Source organism: Cynocephalus volans, chromosome 14, assembly GCF_027409185.1.
Source record: "Cynocephalus volans isolate mCynVol1 chromosome 14, mCynVol1.pri, whole genome shotgun sequence".
Lineage (NCBI taxonomy): Eukaryota > Metazoa > Chordata > Mammalia > Dermoptera > Cynocephalidae > Cynocephalus > Cynocephalus volans.
This window is the reverse complement of record NC_084473.1, coordinates 56,599,698-56,614,933: the sequence shown is the minus strand read 5'-3', so window position 1 is coordinate 56,614,933 and position 15,236 is coordinate 56,599,698.

Sequence of the window (15,236 nt, the reverse complement as noted above, 5' to 3'; positions counted from 1 at the left end):
ACTCCCAAGGAATAACCTCCTTCATATGTGGAGGAGAAAAGCATCTCAGGTTTGCACAAATAACTCTTCCCCAGTAGCAATGTAAACAGAATGATATTGCAAACAGCCTGGCTTTACCTAGCTTCTGAGACAAGCCCACGGAACAACTGAAAGGAGCCACATTAATACGATCATTTTTCAGTGTTTTGAATCTTATTTATCTGCTAGAGAAGTAACAGCGTTTCTGAAGCTTTTCCTATGTAGAAATGCACTATTTCTGTGTGGGCTGAATGTTTAGTGATGTGTACCTTAAATTTCTTTGAAGTATGTGGTTTGGTCAAATTTACTTCCATTTGTCCAAGAATCAACTCGAGCAGATAGAAAACAATATGAATAATTTTTTCTTGTTAGAACAATTGGATTTATAGACCACCATTGCTAAATACATGTAATTATTCCATGAGTGAAAACAGAGGTTATACTGGTAGTGCTGAGCAGGGAATGTGTGTATACCTTTGTTTATGTGGCATTTCGTATAGGATTGGTGAAAATCAGCCTGAGGGAATGGGGTGGAAGGTCCACTGGTTGCAATTGGAATGACAGAGACAGAAGGCAACTTTGAGGGTCTCATTACTGAATCATGGGTTTAAAATGGACCCAAAAGGTCCTCTAACCCATAGTCCATATGGTGGTTAGGCCTCTCTGCTGTAAAGGGGGCTCACCTTGGGAAAGCCAAGCAGACACTGGTCCATGATATGAGCTTCCTGCCAATTCCACTACTTTTCATTCCCAGATTTACTCAGCAAGGCACTGAAATAACCACCTGATTGGATTACAAATCACACACCACCAGGGAAAAGGTGGGTTCCTTTGGGAATGCTGATCCCCTGATGGTCTGTGCCAGGAGTCAGTAAACTTTTTTTGTAAATGTCCAGAAAGTAATTTTAGGCTTTGTGGGCCATGTGATTTCTGTCACAACTACTTACCCCTGTTATCGTAGTGCAAACACAGCCCTAAACAATATCTAAATGAATGGATGTGGCTGCGTTCCATAAGATTTTGTTACCAAAATGGGTAACAAGCAGGATTTGGCTTGCAGGCCCCAGTTTACTGACCCTTGGTTTATGGAGTGGGAGAATCCTATTCTCAGGCACTTGCACATTTTGTATTTATAGATTTAACATGGAACAGTACAAAGATCATTAAGTTAGGAATGAGGAGACATGGGCTCTAATCTTAATTCTGCCGTGGTTTGTAGTAACTTGCTTAACCTCTCTCATGCCATAGTTTCCTCATTAATAAAATGCGGGGTTTCGATTAGATGACCTCTAAGGGTCCTCACAGTTGAAAAATTCTGATCTCCTTTAGTATTGGTAACTCTAAATTATAAGCCTCAAGGAAAATCTCTCCCCATGTCTTCATCTTTATGTAGGTTCTTAATGGTAAAAGTGACATTTTGGAGAGGGGTCTGGGAGCAAGAGTGATGTTTCATCTAGTGCCTGTTTGCTGTTCCAGTGTTCTGCTTCCTAAATTTGACCATAGATCATCTCAGTCTGGAGTCTCTATTTATCCTCTCAGCAAATCCTGTATTCAATACATTCTCTACTGGTGCCATTTTTCTTCACCAATGATAGCAGAATTAGAAGCTGCATTGTTTCCTGCTTTTGTTCTATTGCTCCCAAAGAATGAGATCCTGCCTTGTGCAGCTATTTCATCTTTCATTTGAGGGATTCCTCTCCCTGGGAGCTGGGATGGAGGCTACAGTTCATGTGTGTGTCCCTGTTGATTTGAGTTCATGGAAGAAGATGATGGACCTCTTTTCTCTATCCCCCTCCATTTGTTTGAAAGATGGCTGGAGAGAGAGGTTGTGGGATAACCTCAAGGTCGGCAATAAAATCAACATATTAAACACTCTGGTGGATAATGCTGGAACTCTGCCCAAATGCCTTGATCCTTTTAAAAAAATATATATTATTTTTACCATTTTTGTGCACCCTCAGCTTTCCTTCCAGCAGCCAGGAATCGCAGCTCTTCTTCTGGAGGACTATCTTCATGCTGCTAGAGCCTGCTTTGCCCATGGCTTGAAGAGCTGAAAAGTTTCTGGGAATTTATGTTCCCTCAAGGAGGCCTTAACCAATGACTAACAGGCCCCCAAATGTGAACACCCAGTTTCTTGCTTTCTGGAAACTCTGGGGCATAACTTACACTCTAGAGTTACCCTGCTGATCAAGCTGAAGCTACCTTCCATGGAATTTCACCTGAAATCAAGTCCTTTCCTTTCCTGGCTGCCTCCCCTCTTTTGTCCTGCTTCTTCTATTCCTGTCCAGATTTGTCCTAGGAAGATTTTTTTTTTAATCAAGTCACACTAATCCTCATGTTAGGATCTGAATCAAGGGAAGCCCCCTAAAACCAAAACCTATTAAGTTTTATCCACTATATTGAACCTTGGCACAATTTAGCACTGATCCTTGGCCCAATCTTGCAAGGTAGGTATTAATATCCCCATTTTGCAGATAAGAAAACTGTGGTCTAGAGAGATAAATGGCTTTCCCAGTCTCACCCAGCAAGGAAGTACCAAATTCAGAATTCTGACTCTGTCTCTAGAGTCCATGCTCTTTCTACTCTGTGAGGTTTGCTCCAAGTCAAGTGAATCACCCTCTGAGGGAAGTTACAACAAAGGTGCCAGAGGATCTTTGCAGTTTCACCTCAGAGGGGCCCCTGCCTTAGAAAGAGCTCTTTCCTACATGCCAGGACATGAGGTGATTTTACCTCCTCCTGGGAGAGCTGGGAAACCTGGACAACTGGAAAGGTTTTTTTTTTTTTTTTAAAATACAAAAACAAAACAGACTATGCAAACTGGCAGCTGCCAGAAATATTGTCCTTTTCTCTCTCCAAGTGCCAGTAAAAAATTAAGTTATGATTTTGTCCTCTGTTGAAATGGGCTTTTGTGGGATCGGAGTTGTTACGATCCTAATCCATGAACTATTCATCACAGTGGCATTGGCAAATATTCGCGTGTGGTAACTTCCCCCCAGTGAATCTCCTGCATTGCCACAGCTAATGGTTATGCAGGACTTGCACTGATATTTGCATCTTGCCCAGCCTCTGGCAATCTGATTATTAGTGCAATAAATATACAACATTTAATAACTCTTCACTTTTCCACTTTAAAACCATTCGTTGTCTCCAGGTTGACTAGGAAGAACTTCAAATTCAATTCATTAACATTTCCTTAAATAGTCCTCTTAACAATGCAGGTCTCACTTTCCCATTATGTACTGTCACTAGTAATGGTTTTTACTTCTAACCTGTTATTAATTAAAAAATAAAAAAAAGAGTCCTCCACTCTCTCCATTTCTGAATAAGGTTTATATCCTCTCTGCGTGAACTGCAAAGAGGCCTTTAGAGAGTGGCTTGCAGTGTTTGATAATTGCTACCAAGGTAAATAATTTAGCTGATTGGACAGAGTGCACTTCTCCCTGCCTCGAGTGGACAGCTCAAGCCATGGCCAGTCGGGCATATGAAACCCAAGGCAGAGGGAATCAGAGCTGCATGAAACTTTCATTAGGAGCAAACAGGAAAAGGCAGCCTTTCTTAGGGGATGCCATTGTGACTCCTGAAGCTTGCCATGACCTGGGACATGGCTATCCCCCGTACACCTGCAGACAGACCAGGAGTCCAGGATCCCCAAGTTTCCTCCCCACCCCCCATCCCAGACAGAGGCATCTTTCCCCAGAGGATTTAAAGATTTTGCCATGAAGGACAAATGTACAGGCACAGATCCTCTGGATGCCCTAATCTTTTCTTTCCCTACTTCAAAGCCTTCTGCGTTGCCTCTGAGCCTGTAATTACGCTGGAGGTATTTTAGACTTGAAGCGACACCAGCAAAATTGCACTTCCTGATCATGGGAATCCACAGTCGTGTTTAATCAATTATGAAGCTGGTCACGAGATGGAGTTTTTCAGCCATAACCATTAAAGGGGAATTGTGATCTAGCCCAACTCCTGTGCTCAGGGGTAAGGGACCCACAATCTGAAATTAAAGAAACACTAGCCACTTGATGTGGTTTAATTTAGTCTCTACCCCCTTAATTAAAAGCATACCATTACCCACCCACATAACAAACTGACACTTATGCCAGACTGTAACTAGAAAAAAAAAAAAAAAACTGCAAAAGTTAGGTGGAGCTAAAACACCGATTTTAAGATATCAACGGAAGCTCCCGAAGAACACAATGGGATCTAGATTTACTTAAACTGGAAGCTTTAAACAAGCTTACAGGCTATTTCAGAGCCAGTTCTCTGTCTGTCTGTCTCTGTCTCTGTGTCTGTCTTGCACGATCACATGCTCATGCACACCTACAACCATATATGCACCTTTGCTTATTTGCCATCAGCAATCCTGAGAGGAAAGAAAGAGCTTCTTTTCTGGAGGTTCTTTTAAGGAACCCGTGTGTCTGTGTGGTCAAGCCTGGGGAGTTCCAGGGAAGGGAATTCAGCCCAACTCTCAAGGCCTCTAGTCCTGGAATCATCCTGGCCCTGCAGTGGCAAGTCCAGAGGGGACAGGCTTGCAGGAGCCGTGGGGAGTGCAGGACCACCCCAGCCTTACTACAGCCTTGCCAGTTCTGCTCTGAGACACCCATAGACTTTCGGAGACTTCGACTCTCAGCAAGGGAGCTAATTCCATATGCTCAGACAGGCCGAACTCTGCCGCTCTCTGCTCAGATCTCTTGCCATGAGTTCCATGTGATGTGTGAACCTCAGTTGGGGCAGCAGGACCAGCCCCTCCTTGTCAGCATCCTTCCCTCTTTCTTCTCCTACACAGCCCCACCCAACCTACGTCATTCCTCCATGGCATATTTTTTTCTACTTTGAGAGGTGGCACAGCGTAGTGGTTCAAAGCATGACAGTCACAGTGTTTGTGTTCAAATTCCTGCTTTGCAGTTCCCTAGAGAAGTGATCCACATCTCAATTTCCTTATCTGTAAAATGGGTCTGGTAAGAGGAACAACTTCAGAGGTTATCGTGAGGAGCAAATGAGTTAATTCAGGTTAAGAACTTAGAATAGCACATAGTAAATACCACAAGTTATTAACTTTTAAAATTTTATGCCACTTCCCATTTCCAGCTCTTTGAATGCTTCAATAGTATCAGGTCTGGATATAAAAATCCCAGCAGTTCACAGCTGAAAGATCTTCATAACCAACCAGCCAGACCACCCCTCATTTTTTAAATGAAGAAACTGAGGCCCTGAGAGGGTCTTAATTTCCTCTTCTGTACAATGAGCAACAAACTTATTAAATGAGGTTACAAACATATTAAACAGATTGGGTAGTGGGGTGGATTCTATTTAATCCAGTGCTCCTTTGAATGTACTCTTTGCAAATATTTCTCCTCTTTCTGATGAGAGCTCTCTGGGATTTGGGATTGTTAGAAAGAGCAGCAGCTCTGAGTGCAGGATTTTATAACACCAAAGCCTTGCTGATCGGCCTCAGATTCATGCAGGCAGTAGGTAGTCTCCTTGGAATTATTTTGAGTGATTAGAAGGCCCACAATAGCTCTCCTGTTGCTGCTGGACATTCCATCATTCTGTAGCCATCATTTTTGGATAATAATTGCACCATGAAAAAAAATGAGACCTCCATTTTAAAAAACTGTGCACAGTATTTTGCATATGCAGAAAGCTCCCAGCATTTTAGTGTGAATGAGATATCTTCTGTACTTGGAAGGGGTTGGGAGACTTGGGCCCCAGGGAGGAAATTATTTTTGAAAAGGAGAAAGTGTGTGGAAAGAGCCGGGGTCATTGAAAACAGGCTATCTGGACTCTACAGTTTTGCCTGGGGCTAGCTTCATCCCATGTTTTCAACTGGGTTTCCTCTGCCCCGTTGCCGACTCTGCCTAGATGAATAATGGATTGGAGCGAATGTTTAGGAACAAGCCCTAGACTGATGGGGTGACCTGCAGTTGGTAACAAGTTACCTAGATGGGTGTTGATTGTCCATCTTTGGTGAGGGTCATTCTGCAGGCACCTTATCTTGGCAGATTTGAGTAGAAAAAAGATAGGGGCAAGGTGGCCCTTTGCTCCATCACCACCCCAGCCCATCCCACAGGATGGGGGAGGTGACTGCCCTTCTGGAACCTAGAGTGGGGTCCTCCTCCCTGTTTGCTCTCTCCGGCTAGCTTGCAATGTTTCTGCTGTGGGCAACCTCCAAGAAGCTGGAAATGAGCTGAAAATCCTGCCTGAATGAGGAGCTGGGGGTGGTGATGCAGATACTGAATCAGGAGGTTCGTGTTTCTTCATTGCCAGCTAGAAGGCCAGCACGCTCGCGTGTGCCACTGACGTCTCCGAGAACCTGTTCCCTAGTCCTAACACACAGTGGTGGTCTGAGAGAGCAGGAGGGTGGGCAGTCAGTGTGTGCTTCCTGTCGTGATGTGCTGAGGAATTCCTGCCACAAATGCAGAACCCGAGTCTCATCGTGAGGAAACATCAGGCAAACCAGCATTGAGGAATGTTCTATAAACAGCTGGCCTGTACTCTCCAAAAATGTGAACTGGAAAGACCAACCTATTAGATCAGCTTCAGGTCTTCACTGAGACCTCCTCTCGCTGCAACTCTGGGAAAAGGGTCATCCTTTGAATAAGATTCCTGAACTGCCCATTCCTGCCAAAGCCCTGGATGGTGAAGGAAAACCGGGACAAACTTGCCAGCTGTACTTTTCCTACCATCAAACCCAAGGACCCTTTGCTCTTCCTTATGGGGAGGTAGATGACTGGCTGGCTTGCTTATACATAGCATGTTTCATGAAAGCAATAATTAGGGAGACAGTGTTAAGATTATGAACACACATACACTCACACAAAAGACATGTTGATAGAAATTGCCAGCCTCAGCACAGCTTGCCCCAGCACAGCCCTGTGGGAGCAGCCTTCTGGAAATGAAGGGCACAAAGACATGCCACCCCCAAGAAAATGCCAGACTGTCTTCTAGGAAGGTTGGCCCAGTTTCCCCCATAGCTTCGGACTCTTGACAGCTCTTTCCTAGGGCTTAATTCAGAAGATGATTCTTTTCTGGAGAAGGATTTGTTCTGTGACCTTAGGTCTTAATTTCCTCTTCTGTACAATGAGCAAGAGGTTTCTGTGGTCTCTTCTGACTCTAAAATTGTACAGCTATATTAATAATATACAATGGACAATAAAGATATATGTGCATTGATGATATGTTGTTGGTTTGTGATGTCTCCTATGAAAAGTCTGTAATTTAATATTGTTTGTAAAGTAATGGGGATGGCTTCTGGTTAAGTCTGGGTATTTCTTTCATTAATCACACTTAGAAATAAGACCACATTAAAGAACCCTTATTTATAGTATGGGTTCCGATCAAGTTATATATTCCAAGCAGAAGAATGCATATCATATCTCTTTTACTCTAAAAAGGAGGGTCTATAAAGTGTGTGTTTCTGCACCCAAGCACCAGATTCTAATGAGGTTCCACCACAGTGTTCTTCATATATCTGGAAAATGCAATTTCATATTCTCTGTAAGACCACCGTTTCTTGGCTACATGAGGCAGACCAGTGGTTTTAAACCAATTTTAGGTAATAGATCTCTTTGAAAATTGAATAAAATCAATGATTCTTTTCTTCTAAAATGTCTTTATGTGCAAGCTATTGCATAGAATATCAGGGGCACCTTGGACTTTCCAGAAGGTCTTAAATGCCTTATTGAGAGCCTCTGCTGTGCAGTTACAAATATGTCAAAGAGGAAGGAAGACTATAAGCTATTTTCTCAGAGGTGGTTTGAAAAAAAGGCAGCAAAAATCAAGTAATTACAACTTTCAGACCCTAAGAGGACAGAAGGTAGCTAAGTCTCCTGCGCCTTAAAAGCAGAACTTCTGAGTCACTGTTGCCAGCAAGGTACAGGAGTCCCCCAGAATCTCTGCTGGACTTCCCAAGGCATCTTGCCAACTTCAGGCTCCTCTTAATTTTGGTACTGGTCCCATTTCTGAGGGACACATAGGGAATCAATAAGGAGACCTTGGTGGCTTTGGAAAGGTCACACAAACCTAGATCCCACCCATTTCCCTGGGGATGGTGATTCTCTGTGTAGGTAGCGATCTTGTTACACAGCTTGCCAAGCAGAGCTCCCTGGGGAATGCCTGCAGATTTGCTTCCTGAGACATTGCTCTGCTCTCCATCCTCTGACATGTTAGAGCTCCCAGAGAAGTGCCAGGATAGGAGGGAGAGAGTAGGAGAAACACATTGCTCTGTAGCTTTGGAGTTTTCTCTGTCCTTTGCTTTTGAATTTTCAGTTGTTGACCATTGGCTAGGACCATATGGCTCTCTGTTGTTTTCATCCACATCTCCTCTCCAGCTCCCCACACAATGTTGGGACTGTTTGCAAGGCTTCTTTCCATCAGTCTGCCCAGCAGCATATGACATCTTGGGGATTTGCATTTTTCAATTTAATCATTAGCTTAATGTTTGGGGGATATTAGTCATAGGAAGTTAGTCTCATTCATCCAGATGCGTTTTTGAAAGTTACAGCTCTTCTCTCTCCACCATAATGCTCCCCTTGAGCATGCCTTCTCCATTTCCTTTAGAAAACACTCTGTTCTTCTGGAACTCTCAAATGAAGACATCAAAGCTGGAAGGAATTGTTAATTCAAAAACTGCATTTGAGACTTCCACAGGAGTTGAACCTGGCTGGAGCCAGGAGGGACTCGCTGGAGGTGTGGAGGGACTGTGCTGGTGTATGGTCAGGAAATGACTTAAACTTGATCTTTAAGGGCCTGAAATTGCTCCTTTGATAAAAGGGAAGGTACTTCTCTTGCCTACAGCCCTCTGGGGAGACCCGAGTCCATTGCTTTTTTCCCTTTCAATGCAAATAAATGAAGAGTTTGCTCTTCAGGCTTCTGGCCAATGGAACTGGAGCCATTTTTGGAAGTTGGGCTGCTTTTTGTGTTCTCGGGCTTTGTAAGTTGCTGGAAAGATGGCTCTGGAAGGGAAGGTGGGGCTTCACATGGGCTTTGGAAATGTTGACTTTAGATAGAAGGGAGAAAGATTATTTCAAGCAAATGATATGAGCAGAAGTGTGGAAATAGGCATAATAATGAATATTCTGAGCCCCATGCATGCCTCCATCTGAATGCAAGCAGGAGATCAAAGTTGTTGAGCCAGGATAGGGCAGACTGGGGCAAGGGTAGAAGGCTTTCTTGCCACATTTTTTGAGTGTAAACTTTATTCTGTTGGTAATCCAGAGCCATTGAAAGCACGTGAGTTCTGGAATTTCAGGATCCAGTCAGAATCTTATAATTGTGAATTAGATAGTGGTCATCACGTAACTGGTTTCATAGGTGTCTTTTTTGGGATTTTCTTTATCAAATGAACAAAGGCCAATGATTCTGTTCTTGATAATGAAATTGTCATGCCTACTGGGTTTCATTCTTTATATTTCTAAGGACTCCCATTACATTTTAAATATGCTTTAAGAAATCTTCCTGTAACCCTCCCTTCTCCAGGTAGAGCCATTAGGCTGTGCTTGTCTCTAATACAAAGACTGGACAACATTGCAGTACAGAGTCTACATGTGGTGTCTGTAGACAGTCAGCCTGTGGAAGACATTAATCCACGGTAGAGCCCCGGGTATGGACCGCAGAACCCAGTTCTTTCTGCATCCTGTAACACTTTCTGGGCCACACCCATCATGACTCCCTTATGTTCTATATTTTCCCCCCTTACTTTCCTTGCCTTATTCTTAATCTGGCCATTTCCCACTAACCACCTCCTGTAACAGGAAAAAATTCTTTGTTCATTCAAGGAACTGAAAAAGTACATTTCTTACAGCTCACCTGCTTAAGACCCCCACTACGACTCTTTTAGACCCCATTATAACCTGAACCCATCAATTTCTCCACTTTTTCTCTGTCACCTCTTCATGTCTAGTGTCAAGCTTATTATATTCACAGTTTATAAACACTCTTACCCCTTTCCTTGCTTCCAACCTGCTGAGAAAATACACACTCTAAAGTAGCTCAGCAACCTACTCTCTTTGTGCCTATAATTAAATAGCCAAACATTGCTGGAAAAATCCCCAAAATAAACAAACAAAAAACAAAAACAAAAACAAAAAAAAAAACAAAAACAAAAAAAAGAAAGAAAGAAAAAGAAAAGAAAGAAAGGAAGGAAGAAAATCATCATACGGTCAAACAGGGTGTTTCCACTGTAAATTGACCTTCTCTACACTCAGCTGGGCTTTCAACACTGGCCAGTGATTCCCTATGCTATATGTATCCAGCAGGCTTGCTTCCCTCTCATCCCCTTCTATCGTCCTTATCTCCCATCTCTGTGGACTATTGGAACTCCTAATACATAGATGAATGTTTTTACCCCTAACTTTATTTAAACATAATTTTATTTATTTTGTTCTAATCTATACGTTCAAATGGCTGAAAACTCAAAAGATCTGAAAGTCAACCTTCTACCCCAGTTCCTCAAACTCACAGTTTGCCTTCCAATGGGCCACCAGTGTTCTCAGCGTGTATGTCTCTGAGGCAATTTGTGCATATAAAAGTAAACACATATGTATATTCTCTCTCCTCCTTCTTTCCTTTCACATATACAGTAGCACTTTGCTTTTTGTTTTTGCTTAATTATATATCAAAGTCAAATCCATTTTAGTACATAGAGAGCATTCTTATTCTTTTAAATGATATTATTGTATTCCATTATATGAATATGCTTTAATTTATTTAATTAATCTACTATTGATGGTTATTTCCAATGTTTTGGTATTATAAATTATTCAATAATGAATACATTTACACCTACATCATTTTGCATATGTGTTGGTATATTTGTAGGGGAAGTTCCTAGAAGTATTACGGATGGGTCAAATGGTGTGTCATTTGCAGTTTCAGTAGATAATTTTAGATTCCTCTCCACGGAGACTGCACTAATTTACACTCCCTCCAGCTGTGCACGAGAACATCTGTATCTGCAGGCTTCCCCCACAGTAGGCTACTCATCTCTTTTATCTCTGCCCATCTGATAGATGGGAAAAGCTTCTCATCGCAGTTGTAATTTGCATTTCCACAGAGAAAATTGAAGCCATTGAAGAAGACAGCTCTAATTTTATCTCCACCGTAACCATAAACAATCAGATTTCACTCGTGTCTTTTCCAGTTCCTACCTGTAGCATTGAAAGAGGTGTACCCCTTCAGTGGAAAACTGGTCCCTCCATATATGTCCTAGATCTCGTTCTTTCTTCCTTCTCAGACAATGGTCTTCATTGGTCAGCCCTTCTTTTTGCTGCATCTTCAACCTCCCCCTCCCTTCCCTACTCAATTCTTTCCATTGACTTTTTTTTTTTTTTTTTTTGTCTTTTTTTGACCGGTAAGGGGATCGCAACCCTTGGCGTGGTGTCGCCCGCACCGCGCTCAGCCAGTGAGCGCACCGGCCATTCCTATATAGGATCCGAACCCGTGGCGGGAGCGCCGCTGTGCTCCCAAGCGCTGCACTCTCCCGAGTGCGCCACGGGGCCAGCCCTCCATTGACTTTTAAGCAAGCTTTAGGAGCTCCCACTCTTAAAATATTTTCCCTTAACCCCACAGCCTCAACTCTACTTCACAGCCGAGCCAGAAGGTCTGAACAAATGCGTTTTCCACCACTTTCTGAGTACACAGTTGTTCTTCAGAACATCCCCATGTGTCTTTTCCACCATGCTTGCCTTGCCAACAGGTGTGGTTATGTAACAGATCTGGCCAAACATGTAAGTGGCAATGTCATCTAGGAGTTCTGGGAAGGATCCTTTAAGGAAGCTGATTTAGGGCATCCCCTTGGCTCATCCTTCCTCCTTATCTTCTTATTGTCTGGAATGCAAATTCGAAGGCTGGATCTCCAGCAGCCTTCTTGGATCCTGCTGGGACCTGTCAGATGGAAGCCACATGCTGGATGGCAGTGTAGAAAGATAGGAGAAATCCTGCTTCTGGAGGCCAGGGAGCTGTGATACAAGCCCAGGGATGCCTATTTCTGGATTTCTTTTACGTGTGAGAGGACTAAGCTTCTGTTTCCTTCATGCCACTGTTATTAAGCTGCAGCTGAGCTTAATGTTAACTGATATGTATGGCTCATGAAGCCGTGAATGAGGACCTGGCCTTGCTTTCCTCTCTGACTTTGTCTTGTGCACCTGTCCGCTTGGATCACTGTCTGCTCGTGGCACTGGTCCTCTGTCAGTTTCTTGAATTCCCTGCCACCTTGGGGCCTTCCTGCTCATCTTCCCCCTGCCTGGAACACTCTTCTACCTTCTTTGCCTGGTTAACCTCTGCGTTCTTCCAGGTCTGAGTTGAAATGTCATTTACTTGGAGAGGACTTCTTTGATTCCCTATCTAAATGATGTTTCCTGTTTCTCTCACACCATCCTGATTTTTCCTTCACAGTACTAATTACAATTTGAAATGACATATTTATTTGTGATTGCTTTGTCTTTGTTTGCTCAATACTTACACCCAGCACCTAATTCTAGGCCAAGGCTATACTCAAGTAGCCATCAAATAAATGAAAGAAAATACAGAGTATGCTTCAGAGAGTGGGATCAGGAATCTAAGAGCCTGGGTTTTAATCTTGACTCTTCGAACTGTGTGACTTTGGCCTCATTTTACCAAACTTTAAATGAGGTTAATAGTAGAATATTCCTGAGGGGATTGTGGTGAAGATTAAGTGACCAAATAAAACTAAAGAATTCAACATAGTGCCCTTCACAGAGGAAATGCTCAGTATACATCAGCTATTATTAATGAGTAAATGAAGAAATCAATGAGAAACCCAAGGTCGTTTGTGGCAGTATGTTACCTGACCCAGGAAAGAGACCATTGCTTCCATAGTGGACTTTATTTGCTGAGGTCACAGTGCCCTCGGCCAAAGATAGAGTGAGCTGTGTTCATCACGGGTGTTTTGTATGTCCACCTCGACCTTTTCATAGGGGCCACTAAGATGCCCTGCTCTAAAGAGGCCTTTGATACTCACTTCTCTTGTTTCTACAGCACCGTGACTCACTCTTCTGTTACCGACCACGAGGTGCCAGTGCTGTTGCTCCTGGAGTGCATGTCTTACCCACCCCTGAGATGCCAGTCTCATCCGTGCTGGGCCATGTTTTATGTGCTTACCCTCCCCTGACTAATGAGCAAAATCCTTCTAGAAGTGAGATTTTAGTCTTTCTTATCACCTGGGGGAGAACCAAAACACCCATAAGTGAAGAATGTGGGAAGGGAGGGGTGGTTGGCTTCCTGTGTACAAACCTGTCCTTACCCAATTACTTCAAACCCTTGCAAGATTTAGAGAAACCACCTCAGAGTTTGTTTTGGTTCTATTAGGGAAACTCCAAAGCCATGGCTTTGGAAAGGCTTCAAACATTCCCCAGATGAGCTGTCTTCCCATTTATAAGACGCTCCCAAATCCTGTATTTAGTAAGAGTGGAGCAGGCCACACACACACACACCTACCCACCCACCCACACTCACACACACTCACACACACACACACACACACACACACACACACACACACACACACACACACACACTCACACACACACACACACTCAAGCAACACCCCACTCTGGATTCACTGTAATCCTGGCTTGAACATTCAAGAGAATACTTGAATAATACTTACCCACCTCACTGGGGTGCTGTTAACGATTAATTAGTTAATGTTTGTAAAGCACTTTGCAGATGTAAAGTGCTTGTATAAGTGCTAAGTATTATTATTATTAAGCAGAAGTTCTATGGCTTGGCTAAATATATATATATATATATATATTTGCAATCACACATTTAACTGTAAATAAATCAAGTTTATTCATAAGAGGGTTTTCCTTTTAGGGTCACCTCCTGGTTATTATCATTTAGTTAATGTCTTTTATTCTTATTTGGGTTACAGATGGAGCTGCCTTATCCTGTAAACTTCTATCTTTGTGATGATTTCAAGAATATTCTGAGAAAACAAATTCCCAAAGAGACTGCCCATTTCCTTAGGAGAAAGGCTGAGTGTGTATTTCTTCAGCAAGAACACTATGCTTCACTCAGTATCTAAGACTTCCTCTGACTAGTTCCCATCTAATTTAAGTCTAAACTAAGAAAAGCAAAATGCTCACAAAACTGTGTCCTGTCAAATAGATCCGTGGAACAAATTTGCTAGATTCGATGACAATAATAGTAATCATAGCAATAATAGGGGTTGCATGTATTTTGGCTGTTATTTCCCCACTCTTTTGTCTTTAATCTGTCTTTGTTCTTTAGAAGAGTATAGAGAAGGTGGAGGTAAGAGCCAAGGGAGGAGCAGAGGCTCCCAGGGCACAGCAACCGGCACACACTGTCCCGTGGAAGAGCAGCCTTAATGAAGTAGCAAACTGTCTGAGTCCATAGCAACCTGCAAGGAAAGTTCTTTCTTCCAGTGCCTTAGGCAATTCCATGGGAGTCACACTGGATCTTTAATGAACTTAGTAGACTATAAATCAACAAGGGAGATGACACTGGGAAAAGAGATGAAACAAGAAAATCAGACAATGAAGTTTTCTGCTGCTCCTTTACTAAAAAAGCACGCTGCGTTTTTGATGGACACATTGTGCCTCTTTGGCACATTCCTGTGGTTTTTTTTTCCAGGTGTGGCTCGACAATGGCTATTTTTAGCAGGGGCTTCAATTGTCCATGTATTGGGTCAGTACCACAGGCGGGCTATATTCTTAATGTGTAATTCCAAGGTAGGTGGGAACAATCCAGCTGAATTACTGGCATTGTAAGGAAATGAAAAGTCAAACTGCTGACCACGTGCATTTTATATTATTTAATTAAAAGTAGATAAGGGTGCATGGATGAACTACAAATCAGATAAAGATGGCAGCATTTTCTCATATTTAACACATATTTGACTTGTGGTTGTGTGACAATTTACTAGAACAGGTCTGTGATGTCTCCAAATAGAAAATCAGGAGTGTAATTAAAAAATACTACAGGGGAGAAGCAATATTAACTCCAACCCCGAGCAGAGCTAATCACAGCCATGGTTCCCAACACTGTTATTCGTATTTAATGAGAGTCTCCTCTATTTCCTTCTTTACCTTGAAATAAAAAAAGGAAAATCAGCAGAATTTTGCTAACTCAAAATGTGTATTTTAAATTTGCAATGTGTCTTATAGAAATAAAGAAGAGGGATGGTTTACAAACTCTAGGTGTCAAGATTCTCTATTTATTCATTTTAATGGAGT